General features: G+C 42.2%; 1 protein-coding gene across 1 annotated transcript in view; it reads left to right on the top strand.

Moving 5' to 3' along the window:
* Positions 1–17,684, top strand: part of pcgf3 (polycomb group ring finger 3) — a 41,477-nt gene that overhangs the window by 2,626 nt on the left and 21,167 nt on the right. The gene's annotated exons all lie outside the window — the stretch shown is intronic.

Here is a 17,684-nt window from a genome sequence, read left to right as displayed (position 1 = left end):
GTCGGATAAAGCAGTCGGTCTTACAGGATGGCCGAGCAGGATATGGCCTCTTAATGACTACGGCTGCTTCATAATGACAGAAAGGGGAACAACAACAATAAAACAAAAAAAAAAACAATGTAGCATTAACTTAAGCAGCAGAAGATGCATACAGCTTCTTCTTGGACAGGAAATTATCTTGGGCAACTTCCTAAATGAGCAACTCTTCAGAGTCCCTCGCTTACAAATCCGGCTGCATTCCACATCCTCGGCTCTGGTCTCCCTATCTGTCCTTTGATAAGAAAGGGAAAAAATGTGTTCTGCCGGGGGAAAAAAGCTGCATCCAAGAGTTAATCAGATTATTGTTTCTACAGACTACAGCGCGGTGCGATTTCTGTCATGTCAGAATCAGATACAAGTCATTCATGGGTGCAACCCTTTGCTTCATTGTGCTCCTTCGGGTGCCTGTTAGGTGATGAAAAGCACTCTGGGAAGCCCAGTTTGAATCCCATCTCTGTAGGTTTAAAGGCCTGGCAGATATCAAAACTCCACACACGGGTTTATGATATTATGAGACAGGATTTTCACAACCCTGTGAAGTCGTCAAAGCAACAGTCTCTTTTATTCTCCATCTGTTTTTCCCCTTCCCCATCTAGCCTGCAGCGCTCAGCTTTTCGGCTGCTACTGCATTAACACGGTGGCTTCATCGAAATGAATGAGCGGTTGTGTTTTGATGCAGTGCTATTGTCAGTCTGACGCATCATGAAGATCCAGTCCGGCGACACCGGCGTTGAAAATGGCAAACAACGTTTTTTGTGGCAAATCAGTTCTTTGCAGTTAAATCGCACTTAAAGGTCGGCAGATTCGCTTGCAGACATGAAATAAATCCACGCTGAGTTAAATTTAAAATCTGCTCTTCTCTTTGCTAAGAGGATGTACAAATGCTGTGGCCAATAAATCAAGGTGGATTTTGATTAAATGTCAAGAAGATCTGTCAAAGTAAAATGCGAATAGATCTAAATGTGAGTAAGAGGTCATTAAACCACAACAGGCGAAGAACTATTTAGAAAGTCTCTTTAATGGACGTCAGTCATCGATTTATTTTTTCAGCCTATCTCCATTGCACTTTCTTTAAAAGTCTCTTTTGCAGGAAGTTGGAGCTTGTTGGTTCAAAGATCTTTGATGTTGTAATTAATACATTACCTTCACTCCAGTTCCAGCTCTTAACGATAACACATAATCTCGAACATGCTGATGGAAGCAAACAGCCAATCGCCCGTGTTGTTAGATCTTGGTCCAGGCACGCTGGATGCTTATTGGCTCACTGATGCTGAAGGGTTTTATGAGTTCAGTAACGTTGGTATCAACTGATGAGACTTATCTTGTAATTTTTTAAGCTGTCCAAATGTCTGAACCATGATTTCTCAAAACACTTAGTAGGTATTTTAATGAGGACAGGAAGTTTCTTCAGGTCTTCAGGTGATATAAGCGCTCACCTGTCGGCCATGTTGGAGGTGTCCAGTTGCTGTTTACTGCTCTCCTAAATTCAGGATTTGGCAGCACAGGTGACACATCTGGTTTTTTTTTTTTTTAGAGCTAGGGACACAAATATGTTGAGATTAGGGAAAGATTGTCCTCAACTTAAAGCGCCACTGAGACGCAAGCACGAATAGAAATACACATGAAATGCTCCGACTCACCTCCTGATAAGATTCATAGTCTCGCTTCTGCTTCCACCGGCTGTATCTGTGTCGTATCAACATCCTGGATAACTGGTTGTCAACAGTATGTGTGAGTTTAAACGGCTGCACCCGCATGTTGTCTCCATGTTTATATATATATATATATATATTAAAAAAAAAAAGAAACTAAAACCCCCGCTGACAGGACGTTGAGCGGATCCAGGCGGGGAAAACAACAGACCCCCAGAGGCCCACACTGCCAAACCCTGACTGACTGTCTCTGCTGCCTCACGCCAGACGCCGTTTGTCCTGCTGGCGAGAACAAGGCTGGAATGAAGCCTCAGTGACACGACTGCACACATTAGTGATCGGTCCTGGCGATGTGTTGTGAGCTGGTTTGTGATTTGGGCTGGCGGCGGGTTGATGAACGACCTGTGCTGCAGCAAGACTTGCTCGTTTAGTTTGGGCATTTTAATGAAGACAGGAAGACGGTGCACACAAAGCGCTCGGACGCTGAGAGCAGCTCCGGCGGGGTTTCTCTCTCAGGTGATATAACGGTCGGCCATGTTGGAGGTTTTCAGTTGGCCCGACTCGTCTGGTCTGGTCTTTTTATTATTGTTGACGGTTGAAATAACAAAGTGATTACTTCAGTCGCATATTTATAGAAAGTGGATTGAAAACTGTAATGATAATTGATTTTTATTGCCAGAAGGCTTCCGCTTATTAAACATGGAGCATAGACTTGCCCTCTATCTAACGACAGGGTCCATATTTTGTTGAAGTTTATTGGAAAATGTACTTCTCTCATTGATTGCCTCAGTAAATCTTATTTAATGAGTTTATGGTCTCTAGTTTCTGGTTTCAAGTGTTCTACAATATAAAATAATGATGATTTATAATGAAATTATGTTTTAATTAAGCAGGAAATAGACAATCAAGGACTGTACCTCACACAGCCACCTTCCTGACCTTCTACTCAAGGCTTCACGACAGCAGCTCAAAAGTGTACCCTCAGAGGAGATGCTTTATAGACACCCGTGGAAATAAATGTGAAATCTTTTTCAGACTCATGATCAGAACCAGCAAGACTTGTCAATGTGGAGAAAATGTAGTAGTGTTTGTTTTGTGTTGTATTTTCTTTCTCTGGTTGTTTGAGATTATCTTCAAGTTTCTCAGTGAAAACAGCTGAAGACAGGACATTTGGGTGTTGTTTTCCTCCTTTATAAGACATTTAGTCAGTTATTCCACTCAGCTTTCACTGTCGGGAAGTTTGTAATCTAATTGCTAAACCTGTAAAGCAGGAAGTCGTCCAAACTGAGCTCTGTCACTTTCTAGGCAATTTCTGAGGCAATGTCTCAACTTGTTTGAGTTTCTTCAAGCGGGCGAAAAATAAAGAAGAAACAATTACTCCCAATTGTATTTAGATTAGTAAATTAGTAATGTCATTGTTATCTGTTAATCTGCAAATTGTTTTCTTTTATGTATTAGTTTTTGTCTTTATAAATAGTGATACCCATCACCAACTAATCAAAAATCCAAACTATAATTTCACTTCACAGTGATTTAAAACAAAAGCAAGAATAATCTAATTGGAGAAGCTAAAACATGCAAGTGTTCATACATTTTTATTACACCAAACTTCTAGTTGTCATAAGTTATTTAAAACACTAAACTCCCTGCTGCAGAGTTTGAATATTGTGCTGTTTGATGCTTTTTGACACTACAGGAGCTTCCAGTTGAATGATTGACTTAACGAATGATGAGCATTAGAACAGAGAGCTCAGTTTGTCCTCGTCAGACTGAGATAAGATTACAGAGAGACGTGGAGGGTGTTTACTGGACAGGAGGGTCACATAAACATCAGACTGAGTGAAAGATTTGTTTTTATAAAAGGTTTTGCATCATCAGATCTCCGCTGGCGCCTTGTGATATTTGTCGCTTTGCCGTCTCCTCTCACACTGAGCTGCTGTACGTCGGGCAGAGCCTCTCCAAACAGATAATATACCAGGTCAGCTTTTATTTAGTGGCCTGTCAGCTGTTTGATAAAACGTGCTGTGGGGGGAGGGACGGGGGTCAGAAAAGGTCTGCGTTTGCACTAACTTCTCCTCAAAGTCTGTAACGTGGCAATGCACAAGTGACAGCACCGTTTAGCGTCCCTGTCAGTTTAATGAGCCCAGAAAGCCTTCCGTAAATGAACATTCCTCATCCAAATGAGGAATTAATTACTCACTTTCCTTGATCTTCAGTCCGGGCCTGTATGGTAAATGGCGTAATGACTGTCATCTGCGGGTCCGTGCATGACTCTCCCCGCCTCTCGCCGGCGGCCTGGAGCTCGGCACTTTGTGGTCGAAACTGGAAAAGGCCAAATGGGGCTACACTTCTGCGAGCCTGCTAACCAGCAAACTCATCTAATGCCTTGTTGCATCCAACCTCATCTCCACCACACACTCACTGCTGCAGCTGAATGTTTTATTTTTTTACTTCTGGGGAATGGAATCAGGAACTCTGCCCATTTGTTCAGTCTAAAAAAAAATAAAAAATTAAAATCTTTTGGTCGAAATTTTAAAGGAACGTCATCTAATGTGGACTGAATTTAATGCAAAAAATCAAAAGGGCCAGCTCACAGAGCTTGAATTCATTATCATTAGAAGCAGTACTGTTTACACAGCAATGACTGACTTTTTTCCATTCATGATCTAAATATTTATCACAACAAAAATAATAGTAACTTAAAGCATAAAGGGAAATTTGGCACATTAAAGCTTTAGAGACTAAACAATCAGTTCATCATGCTTCTAATTCCTCAAATGAAGGATTTGCTGCTTTCCTTTCCTTTTAAATGATTGTAACCTGAATATCTTTGGGTTTTGGGGTCATTTGGTCAAAAGTAGTGTTGCAATGTTCAAATCTACGGTTAATAATGTTGAAAAATAATCAGCAGGTTTTAAAGTGAAGTGACCTTCTCTGGTTTCTGTGTACAGCCTCTCTGCCTCCAGGGAGAGTGTCGTTATCCTGGAGGTCAGAAGGGCAGGACCTTCAGAAGAGGCCCGGTCTGACCTGAAAGCGGTTTCTGTCATGTGACGTCAAGTGCCGTAAAACCAGAGTCTCAGAAAGCTTAAAAGTTTGGGTCGACGTTGGCAGTGTCGTCTGAGATATGTATTCCTCGTTGGTGCAAAGGATGTGACGTTCTGTCAGAAGTTAGCGACAGGAGTGAAAGCTGAAGTGAGAAAATTCAGACAAACACGTAACTACCAGTCCAGACCGGCTCCAGTGGAGCTGCTAAGCTGCAAATTGCAGGTGACTGTGGTTTTTGTGGGTGTAACTAAGAATATGGAGGTGTTGAAAGAAAGCACACGCTCAGCGAACCCTCCCTGGGTAAATAAAGGTTTAAAATGCAGATTGCCACTGAGGCACTGTCAGGGGAGGTGGGAGGTCACGGACCGCCGGCGCTGAGTTTATGGAGCAGGTGGCCTTTTTGACAGGTAGGCTGAGTTCAGAGAGTTTTGACAGTTTTTTTTTTTTTTTTTTGTCGTGAAATGTCATTTGGTAAGTTTAAACCTCCAGCACTGATGTGATGTTTTAATCAGTGCTGAACTTTAGTGGGGAAACTCTACCAGAGTTTAAATTTTATTTTAAATAAGTATCTGTGGTGTAATTCTCCTGTTATTTAACTTTAATGCTTTAATCTTGAACTTAGGACTGATTTATAGTCACACTGGCATTTCACTTTCTACAGCATGGGACCTTTAAATTTCACCTGCTGCAGATGACAAGATGTATATTTTGGATTATAAATACATAAATCTGAAATAATTTGGATTACTTTTGTATTGCTAAAAGGTCACAGTATAATAGTTTAACCTCTGAGAAGTCGTTTTATGCTGTCTGCCTTTTTTTTTGTTGTTGTTGTTGACATCCCGTCCAGGCTCCTTTCTCTCAGATAAACGCTAATCCTCTGATCTCGGCCACCAGACAAATGGCTGTTTCAGTCCTAATCAGGTGTTTATGCAGGACAACTGTCACAGAAAGAGAGCAGGTTGTTTAAATAAAATAAAATAAAATTGTGGCAGACAGTTTATTTAAGAGAGGCTGTTTTTTAAAAAAAAGAAAGAAAAAAACCCACTGAACTGATTCCTCAGTGGAAGCCAATAAAACATGACGGTGCGTCAGTCCTGGGCTGTCATTAGCTGACTCCTCATTGTTTGACTCGAAGCTCCATCTGATGGAGGAGCTGGAGAGTGTTCAATGCTTAAGTGCGCTTACATAGACAACAGGACCAGCGGGTCAGCGCTCGGTCCCAGACTCAAACTGAGCCCCATCAAGTTCCTCTGTCAGAGGAAAATCGTTATGCTTTTATGATGGCGTGAGAAAAAGGCCACGCATTTAATGAGCACGTCGATAAAGAAGTGATGGGACGTGTTGGGATTTCTCAGATTCAGCTCGGTGGGTGACTTATTGATCAGAAACAGTTGCATCGCTTCACACAAACTTCTCGGCCAGTTTGAGAACCATCATACAAAATAAAAGGTAGAGAATAATGAGTCTCACTATAGATAGCAGCAAACCAGTTCAATTTGACGGCGTATGCTAAAAATGTTAACACAACACAACAGAAGTTCTTCCAGGTGACACATACACACACAAGGGACAATTATCCCTCTCAGTGCATGATGTCACATCGTCGTATCTTTTTTCCTAAATTTGTTTGTCTGCTCTAATTTCATGCATCCTTTTGGCTTCACTTTATTGAGCCCTCAGGGCCACCATACTGGTGACCTCTTTATCAATTTTCATCAAGAGTTAACAAAGATATAAAACAATGAAAAACTTGGAAGGTATCAGGTAATTAAGTTTGTTGTAAGATTATTACACAGATTATTCTTTATTTTTCTGCACGTCTAATTAATTAATCATCTTATGGTTGCAGCTCTTGTTAGATTTGTCTCGTCCAACAGTAAAGAAAATGAGAAAATCACAGCTGTCGCGGTTGGAAATATCCGTTCAATCGTCGATGATTCCATGCGTCCTTTGTGCCAAAATATTTCGCTCAACAAGAGGCTTCTCAGATCCGAAACCAGGCCAGTTGGTTTCGCTCCAGTGCGACTGGTGAACTACACGTGGCTCATCCACCAGCTGCGGCCAAAATAAAGCACCATTTGGCTGGACTGCTGGTGGTCCCGAGGATGATTATCTGGGATGGAGAGGAGCTGCTTTGAATCTTGACAACATGTAGCCAGGATTACACTGTTGCACTAAAAGCCAGATCTTTTTTTTCCCCTCTGCTTTTCTTTGAGCAAACAACAACCATGATCAGTCTTATGGAGGCCTTTTTATTATTATTATTATTATTATTATTATTATTATTTCTTAACTGTAGTCCAGAGGTTGAGGGTGTATTTGACTGTAGGTTCATTCGTCATTCAGGCTGCTTTTCTGCCGGTGGTCTGCGTGGCCAAGATAAATGCAGGATCATAACAGGAAATTCATAATATTGCTTTCTGCACTATTTCATAATGATTTTGGTGTCAGCTGAACAGCCTCCTTATCTGTGATAATAAGTGTTCTCCGGGCGTCACAAAGCCTTTTTATCATCGTGTATTTTGTCTTAACAGCTACGGCATCTTGAGAGCTTTATTCTGTAATTTGGCAGTTAAAGAAATTTTTAGCGTAGTTTAGTCTTTGGATGGGATAATTTGAGCTGATGCAGCTGGTGCGTTTGTTTATTCCCTCGCCTGTCCTCACTCCGGGAGCCTCAGTCAGCGCTGCTCATTACTTGTATTGAATGACTTCATTAAAGTCCACTGTTTATGGGTATCGGTTGTATCTTTAGTGGATTGCACACTTTAGCACCAAGGCCCAGTTCAAACCAGGTATTAACATCCGTCTCCAAGTTAAAGGGGTGAACGTGCACGAGGTGCACGGCGGCGGCCTTATTGTTTAGGCACTGTGAATGTTAACATAGAAAAGGCCACAAACTTCCCATTGGTTTATGAACTCTTATCCTGAAGCCAGCAGTTTGAAATTTGGCTGACGCCATCTTGGTTTGAGAACATAAACTTATCAGGAAGCATTTACTGAGGTGATGAGTCATTTCCCCATATGCTTCAATACAATGGCTGCTTTCTACAACCTGTAGAATTGCTTCCCTCCCCGGCTTCGTCATTGCACCCAAAACATTTTGACCGTTTCAAATGGATAAAACTTTATTTCAGCATGACGACAGATTGTCTGAGAACAAAACATCGTTCCTGTTCATTTGCACATTAAATGGTCACTCCAGATGCATTTTAAAGCAGGTCCTCATTCAAACCCAGTCAAAGTTGAGCAGACCTGATATTGAGACAGAAAAGAGAAAGCAGCTTGAATCAGACCTGAGTCGGTCCTGAACCCGCAGAGCAGAAGGCAGTTAAGCTCAGGAGATGTTATCTGTGTTTGCAGTTGGGAATGAGAGGTGTGGTCCGTTTTAAGGGCGTCACTCTTATGTGTTAAACAGAGCTGTGGAGTGATCAACACGTCGGCCTTCTGAAGCCCTAAATAATCCTTTTCATTGTCTTCTTACATTTGATGCTAAACAGCAGGTTAACAAGTGCCGTCTCATCGGCTGTGTTAAAAAAAACAAACAAAAAAAACAACACAGTTCGAAGCCCAGTCCTGTCGGAGATGAAGCATTTTGTGTTTCCACTGTTTGTTTGGAGTCAACTGAGACGTGTACGACGAAGGCACCTCAGCAAACACGAACAAAATCAGACTAGTACCCAATCAAGTCAGTTCAATCAACAGTTCGGCTGCATAATTAACTCTTCATCCAAATCTGAAAGAACCTGAATCACAGAACCTGTCGGGGTTTTTTTGGGTTTCAGGTAAATTGTGTCGGAACATTGTTGTGCTTGTTTCTCTCTGAAATTATAGTTTCCAATGATAATCAACAAATCAAAACAACACACAATTTAAGAAGCAAAATCTGCAATGTCTCCACATTAACGCCTGGATACAGTTTTGGGAAATCTAGCTGGTTTGGCTGTCAACAGGTCTTTCTTTTTGCTGCTAGATGCTCACCATGCAAAAAAAAAAAAAAGGAAAGAAATCAAATAAAAGATTGAGATGTTGAATCTCTCCTTCAGCAAGCTGATTGTTTTGACTCAACAGGCAGCTGAAACAATTTAGACACGTTATGTAAACACTTTAAATAAAAATGACACACAGTCACTGTTCATGTGAAACTATCGACTGTTGCAGCTTTAACTGAGAAGAATAGTGGACCGAAAAGGTGATGTGGTCGGTAAACAAAAGTGAAATTAATTAGTCTACTTAATTAAAGTGAAATAAGACAGCGTAATTACCAGGACTGAATCTATCTTCAGACAGACAGAAGGGGAGGTGGAGAGAACTCAGCATGCCTCACCTCCGTTGTCTCCGTGGTGTCATGGCGTCCGGCGTGTCCTGAGCTTCTGGGTGTCCAGACTGCTGACTGTTCTTGTGGTAGGACGGCGGCGTGCTCACATTACAGCGCAGGTTCAAAAACGGGGGAAGGAGATAATAGCACATGCCATTTGGGTGGAGACGTTCATCCTGAGCCCCGCACGGCGTCGTGAGTGTGTAAATGCACCGGAGACTCCGATGGGAATCCCTAACCCTTTTAGCACGGAGGCCGTCTGCAACTCGTGGAGCCGGAAAGAAAACCACTAACCCACATTGTGTTGCTGCTGTTATTCACCCGGATTCTCCTTCAGGATCAATGCGGGGCCGGACATAACATTAAAGATGTTGAAGATAAAAAAATACTGCCTCACTTTAGGGGAAATCCAAACGGCTCCTTGTAAGTCTTTAAGTTCCTCGCCCTACTTCAAGCAGCACGACAGCGTGGTTTAACGCAGAGATGAGCTCTTCAGATGGCATTTAAACACCTTGTTTTTCTCCATCTAATATCGTTTGACTTTTAACTTTTGAAGATCCTTAAAGTCAGTAAAAAGGAGGTTTTACATCCGGTTATTGATTCTCGTAATCAATAAGAGGATAATTCTGACCTTTGCAGACAGGCGGCCCGAACCAGAGGGGCAGACTCATCACTGCTGTGACCTCGTGTGAGACAAAGGTTGATAAAGGAGAGACAAACCCGACACCAGTTTTCCACCCTGGTTCTGTATCTGGACTCTTGAAGGGATAAGGATGACCGACGGGCCGGATTTTCATTGAAACAAGGTCGTGTAACGGGCTGGCATGAGAAAGTTTGCAGTGAACAAATTGCCGTTCTTTGGGCTCTTTGTGTAGAGCTGTGCGCCAAACCACAGACTTGTGTCCTTCACCCACCGAGCTACAACTGAATCTGACAATTTAACACACAGCGTCCTGCAGCTTAATGGAAACACAACTGCTCCAGGTGTTTTCTCCACAGCTTAATGCACAAAAATGGATGAACTAATCAGTGAACTCTTTTCTTTCAATCTAAGTCTTATACTTTTTTTATACTTTTTTTTTTTTTCTATCACATGACTACTTCCTGCTCAGATGAGATTAAAAGCATCATGGGATTTTTTTTTTTTTTTTTTTTTGGGGGGGGGGGGTTGGGCTGCAGCAAATAACTTGAGATGGAGAATAAGTTGTTTTTGATGAAAGCTAAGATTTAGTTTTGGCTATTGGACCTTTTGATTTGGAGTTCAGGGATGGAAGAAACTCCTCTAATTGAGTTTTGATGTCTGATCTATACGCAGATATAAAACTGGTTGTAAGGGCAAGCAGTGAAGATAGTATTGAAGTGTAGCGGAAAATGGCCCAAATTCTGTGTTGCGTTATGCACTTTTTTCCTGACGAGTTTATGTTCTGTCTGTTTTAATATGTTAATATCCTCTGATTTGAAAAAACAAACATGGCGATGCCAAAGCTGGAGGCTACAAACCAATAGGTGACGTCACAAAGGGTCGACGCTTGGTTTTTCCCAGCATATTGAGTACAGTAAATACCGCTGGCTATTTACACGCCAACATCTGGAACGCATGAGTGTGCCATAGTCTCAAAAGGCGTCAAAAATTAGCGGCTTTTGTGTTTATGTCAATGTCAATCAATACCCACGCTCACTGCCTCATTTGACCTGACTCCGAAGCCTTTTCCTTCGCAAGACAAAAGCCAGATGTTGGTTTATAACCAGTGGAAAAGGGGCTTAGCTGTGGCTTCCACCATTTTAGGCAGACTGGGAGGTGAACTTCTCCGGATTTTTAGGTAAGGTGAAGTTGACTAAGTTTTCACCACCTCTGTCAGAAACTCTGGTAGCCTCGATAGCATCGGCGCACCACTGACTCGAATCTGTTGACCTCGTCTGGTTAATTTGGTAACATCTGCTCAAAATCTGAGCAGGACTTGGCCTTAACTCCCAAGTTTCAGCAGTAGCCTCTGTTTTTTTTTATTTAATTCTTTTTTTTTTTTGGTCTGACCCGTGAGGCGTATTACACATTAGCTCTGCTAATTCCACCGCTGGCCCTCACACCCTCAACTCAAAGCTCCATTATTCAAGTGTTGCCACTTGTTGGCAGCGCACGCGGCCTCCTGGCCCGCCGCGGTCCGCTTCTCTTCGGATCACCTCTATTGTTTGACTGATTTCCCTCGGCACAGAGTCCTGGCAGGAGGATTGAGGGCCATCAAAGAGAATTAAGAGCAGACAATAACTGTGTGTGTGAGACGGTGTATGTGTGGACGCTCATGTGCGAACTTGGACAGAAGTGAATTTCCATTTCTTTCTTTTCCTTTTTTTTTTTTTTTTTTTCCATGCATCTAAATGTGTGTGTGTGTGTGTGTGTGTTAGTGGGTTTTGAAGTGAAGCCAAAGCCTCCACAACAAGCAGAGGCCTCTCCTCCTGGCTCCGTCCGCCGGTGGGTGCAGGCCTTCAGTGTCCGTCGCTCCAGCTGGTAGCCAACTTATACTGAGGCCAAACACTTCAATACCCACAGGCAGGCCAACAGGGGCTGCCTTTGTGGTGCCCGTGTGTGTGTTGGTGTGTACTTACCAGCTACTGAGACAGTTGTTCAGCTCGTGATTAACTGCAAATGTTGTTAATCTTCAGATTTGGCTGGATCCTCAGGACGTGAATCAGAATGAATTATATACACACACACATACAAAAGATTAAAATTAGATGAATTGGTCCATTTTAATCTTTTTAGTTCTCATGACAGTGAGACTTCTGTCAACTTAGAGCCTATATTTAATGCTTTATGGCTCCTTACTTGGCTTCTTTGTTTAATTGTTTGTCATCAGGGCATCCTTGAAAGAAGTGCTTGCCATATAAACAGGTTTGAGAGGATGAATGAGCATTATATTAATGGCTTACAGTCACTAACAGGAGCCACTGTCCTGTCATCACATCACAAAATACAGCGTCCAATTCAGTAGTTCATTCATAGATGTATTGCTCCGTTTTGCCCTTAAACACACGTGTCTGCTCAGTATCTTGCAGTGATTTATGCCTGCTGCACCAAAATGATGGTTTTTAAATGTTGATGAATCTGTTAATAAAAGTCACTTAACACCTTTTAGTACTGCTAATGAGTGTGCCGGGTCGTTGCTCCTGTAAAACTCTCATTACCTCCGTGTGAGACTCGAGATTGTGAAGTCTTCCTGTTTTCATGGCTGCAGTTACGGCGCTGTGTCAGAAGGAAAGGGGAGGCCGATCGGCGCCTTTACCCGGGCGTCCTGATGAACGCTGGTCTCTTTTCCATCGCAGACAAAAGCCAGATGTTAGCAGCTGATCTGAAACGTCTGCTGCAGAGGACAAACTCATCTGTAAGCAACGATGCCACCTCTTTTACTGGGTTCATTCCTGTTTCTAACTTACTTACTGCCCGTTATGCCTCCTGGCATCGTGGGATACTGTTTGGGTCTCTTCTCAAAACATGCCCAGTCCAGTTCCAACAATGATATCCATGCTGTCTTGCCGGCATCTTGTAAATAAATCTTCATTTGATATCTTGTTGGGCCAAAATATCCGACAGATTCAGTTGATGTGTCACTTGCTGTCATTTTCCAGCATCCTGTGTTGTTCACTATTCTGAATGCATTCCTGTCTTTGTAGATTCTGTTTTTTTATGTGGTTGTGTGCATCCCCATCATATCTTACAGCGCTCCCAAGATAGCTGCACTCATTTGTTGTTGTCGTTTATAAAACCCTGAAATAAACCCACGTCACGTTGGGGAGGCTCTCAGCTGCTCGAGGCCGAATCAACCAAAATTCACCAGACTAATCGCCGGCCGCAGCGATGATTAAAAATTAAAACAGTAATCAGACATTTCTACTGGGATTTAGCTCAGAGCCATTTGATCTCTTTTCTCACCTCAGATGTTTTATTGACCAGAGTAGTTTTAAGAAAAACACGGTGGCGGCGGTGAGGGAGTTTTGTAAACGTGTCTGTCCTGAATGCCTTGTTACCCCGTTAATGATCCTTCGCTGGGTTCAGTGTCTCTGTAGCCCTTTAATGGGATTTGACTGAAACTATTTGGGTCCACAGCTGGCTGTAAGAAAACAAGCAGAAATTGGTGATTCAGTTTAATCCATTTAAATTGATTTGTTGTATTCTGTTGCGTAAAGTTGATTGATCGATTGGTTGTGCTGATTAAAAGACGCTGACTGGCACAACAGCAGAAAGCCAAAGCTGTTGAGTAACCAGCAGCTCCTGCAGGTAAACTGCCGAGGTCCAGGCTTCCTGCCGGCCAACGTCTTCTTGTGTTTCCCAGCGTCTTTGGCCTGTTGACAAAGAAATCCCATTTGCGTCGGTTCCTGTTGCGGAGTTGTGTTTGCTGGCTTGAGTTGTTGCTTTGTGGCTCCTCGTGATTGTGCTCATAAAGGTTTTTTTTTTTTTTTTTTTTTAAACAACAATCAGTGCACAGGATACGCTTTGTCCTGCACTGAAATGCTGCCAACTGGATGTTGTGCTCAGAATCAGGCATTTTAATTGTGGTTTTCTAGACCAGTCACTTCATAAAATCACTTCTTTCTAATCAAATCCATAAGCGTTACTTGTCCTCAGGTGCCAATTTAAAGGGCACATTGAATAGGCATCAAAAAAACACATTAAATAACTCATAACCAGAGTTTAGAGTTGAGGTTTTAAGACGAAAAATTACCAGAAGAAATAATTTTTTCTCCCTTTTAAGGTTGGGGAGAGAATGTGACAAAAAGACACACAATCAGAAACAGCCACAATATGAAGACACAACATTAACATGGTGCAAAACAAAGTTTTTACCCTTGAGAATTACACTAACATGGGACAATGATACTCCTAAATAAAAGAAGTTCAATAACAGCATGTTTGTTTGGAAGTTAAAAATAGGAAAAAATTTAAATTGTATATAATTGAGAGCCCACATTTTGGTATGCTTTTGGTATTATCCTTTATTCATCTACGCCACTGTGATGTTAACATGACAAAAATGTCTTACTCTTTTAATTATATATATTTGTTCTGACTGTGACTGATGCACGTCCTCCTCCTCAGGGGTCAAGGGGATCGACGAACCTTTCACCCCAAATAAACTCAAATTTCACCTGCACCTTTTCTGCTTTTGCAGGAGACAGCTAGATTCTCCTTTGTTATTCATTCATTCTTAAAACTGTTTTACATTGAAGGTATTCAGTTGGCAGCTGTAACAGTTTATTATTATTATTATTATTATTATTATTGGTCTAGTTGATAGAGCACCTCAAATAATAATGCTCAAATATGCTTTGCAGGAAGCGAGTAACATACAGCAATCCAGATTAAATGAACCCAGGTCTATAAAAACATGTAGAGAACAAGAGGAACAGTAATAAAAACAAAAGAAAACTTACAGCGCGTGCCAAAGCCTCAATCCACAGAATAATCCTGATCTTAGTATCATAATTTCATGCTGAATCTTTACCTGAACTGAAATATATTTTTATTGGCTCAATCAGAAGAAAGGCTCACATACTCTCCTCTGATGGGGTCAACACTACTTCAGATAAAACATTAAAGAATTATAAAAGCTTTCGATAAACAAATTTCTGCGGTTTCTTGTCATGACATCATCAGGTCCTCTGCAGAATTTTTATTTCTGTGAACAAACAGAACGAGACGTGCTTTCATTTTCTTTCTGCCTGCTGCGTCTCCATTCGTCATCCATCCTGCCACGTTCACTTCAGTGAGGTTCCAAAGATAAAGTACCTTACAAATTTTATCAGCTCGTATTATTCACACAGCGCAGTTATTCTCTGACATTTCCGGAAAAAAATGTGAATGATTCCCTTCCAAAGATCCAACATCTCTCTCCAACACTCCAACACAATTGTTTACTTTTCGTACAGTCGAAGCCTTTTAATTGTGTTCATCAAAGTGTTAATTGCGCTGTTTTAATGGCCCAACACAGGAAGCAGCGGGGAAGTAAGGCGTCAGTGGTCAGACGTGTAGGACGTGATTGATAAAACCAGAGCGGCCGTTTTCATGAATGTGAACGAGGGTGTCTGTGGCTTTGTGGGAAACGGCTGCTGCTCGGCAGGTTTCTGTGGGAGGATGACGGCGTCCGCGCTCTCATCGTGAATCACTACAGCGTGACAAAAAGGCCAGCAGAGCGGGAACAGACCCATGAATCAGGCGCTGGTTTATAACTGTCATCTTTGACTTTGTGTTTCGGATCATTTCGTGTCATCTCTTAATTAGATGGTTGTTTACGTTGAACTCTGTGCACGTTGTGTTGAAGTGCGAGGTTTAGTTCTATTTGTTTTCAAACTGCAGTTCTTTGTCAACTCATTAATTTAGAAAGTAGTTTGTCATAAACCTTAATGACAACTTCTCCGTTTGCAGCTCCTCAGATGTGAGACGGCCCTCCTTAAATTTAGGACATCTCCTCTCTGCTGCTTGAATACGGTTAAAATTTCTCCCACATGTGGATGTAGATGTGATCAGAGCTGGACAGGCTGCTGTTGTTGTCTTTGTCATCGTGATTTCTCCATAATGTACAGGGAACCTCAAATGGCCCTGAATGCAGCAGCCTCCATTAATAACTGAACTGACCAGAGCTGAACTCGGGGAGATTTCATCTTTGATATATTCGCCGCCTTGAGTCATCCAGCAGAGTTTCAGAGCAGCAGCGCGCCTGCAGAGAAGAGACAGACAACAAGTCAGAAAACATCTGAAGGGCAGAAAACCACAACAATAAATAATAAATGCACACAAGGCAGCAGGTTTGGGCCAAAATCAGATCATATCAAGTGTCAACTGACCTGATGTCACCTATTGTTTTGCGAGCTGCTGTTTATAATTTGTCTGTCGGCCATTTTGTTTTTGGATTTGACCTTCTCTTGGTGGTACAGCCTGTCAGTCATGCAGAAGCCACACCCCCAATGCACTTTATGGGCTGTTTTCCTCCAAATGGGACCATCATTTACCAGTTGAACACCAACATTTACTGAGTCAATACATCTAGTGAGAAGTAGGGTTGTTTTCCCATAGACTTCAAGAGAATCTGACTTAGAATGCAGATTGAAGGCTCTTCAGTCTCAGAGTCTATGACCATTTTTACAGTCTATGAATATAAAACTTTTTCTCATTTTGATGAACCTCTTCTGTTCAGCAGTGTCAAATATCCTACAGCAGAAACTTTTTCTCTCATTTTATAATCCATCACCAGCTTTCAGGTTAAATACCGTTTTTACACATTACAAAATAGGAGCTAAGACGCTGCCGTCTGTTTTTTATTTGTATGCGTTCCTTCAATCTATCCTCATTTTACTGGCCTGTTGTAAAGCACATTCTCTCTCAAATGAAGAAATGAAACGATTCATAAAACATTATCTTGTCTGCTCCCAGTTTTTGTTGTATATTGCAGAAGTCACGCAGATGGACGCATCAGTCTGTTCTTATTTCGCCTCGTTTGAATCCCACACTTGTCCATACTGTCCATAATTAGCATAAATAAAAGCTTGAACCCAGTTTTTATACAGACAACTCTTTGGATCACGGCCACCGTGCAGTGGTGCCCTCATCTCAACCCCGCCGACGCACAAGCACAACATGCCGCATCACGGCGGAGGCGCCCCTGCGTCACGTGACGATAACATCTGCTTGCAGCTCATCGGTGTGTGACCGCCGCTCTAACAGGCAGCGGTGCTGTGTGTGTCCTCAGAAAGCCCCGCCACATTTCATCTCTGTCGACTAACTGGGTTAATTTCACGGTCTGATGAGCCGACGGAGGCAGGTTGGCAGACTCGGCCCGGTCGCCAGAGACTGTAAAGGCTGTGTGTGTTTTACTTTTTTGTTAAGCATGGTGTGCGTGTGTGAGGGTCTGGAGGAGGATGAGACGCTGCTGGGTGCTCGCCTGCCGTTCCCTCTACCATCGTGACTGGAGTGGTCAGACTCCTACAATTAAGCAGTGACTCAGAGGCAGCGATGGCACCGCGAGTCACTGCTGCCCTGGCTGGGAGGCAGAAAGTGCGTTGCCCTCTGCGGAGGACGATCACGACTATCTGGAACACTTGTGTAACTTGTGGCGAGGCACGAGGTCCTCGTCTGCCGTGGTTGGTCCGGCTCAATTTTTATCCTGCCAGTCAAACGACTGTGGCCAGTTGCATTGTTTCCACTGCAGTTTCACTTTTTTCCCCTCTTTATTTCTTCACCAAAACCGAACTAAGTTCTCAGCTATTGTGGCTCTGAGGAAAAGTTCATCGGTTTAATGCCTGTTATGGTAAACAAGTGACTTTAAAGACCTTCAAGAGATTGAAAAGACTTTTCTCACATCTAAAGAAGAGCTTCTAGTCTATTCTTGTGAACTCTGAGGATCATGATTTGCACCATTGGAGTCCTTTGAGATTATTTCCCATCATGCTCAGGTGGAGAGTTAAAGAAAAGCCATTAGTGCTGAATGGAACTGCAGATTATTATTATTGAAAGTTTAAAACTCCTGATCTTTTCTAAAATGATTAAGTAGTTTTTCCCTGTGTCAAATTCCTTTTGCCTCTCTTGTGTATTTGAATGACTTCACATCAAACCTCTGCTGTTTACTTCCTGTTTGGTGTTGGAG

This window comes from Echeneis naucrates, chromosome 10 (assembly GCF_900963305.1).
Source record: "Echeneis naucrates chromosome 10, fEcheNa1.1, whole genome shotgun sequence".
NCBI lineage: Eukaryota > Metazoa > Chordata > Actinopteri > Carangiformes > Echeneidae > Echeneis > Echeneis naucrates.
The sequence above is the reverse complement of the archived record's forward strand: the minus strand, read 5'-3'. Positions and strand labels throughout refer to the sequence as shown.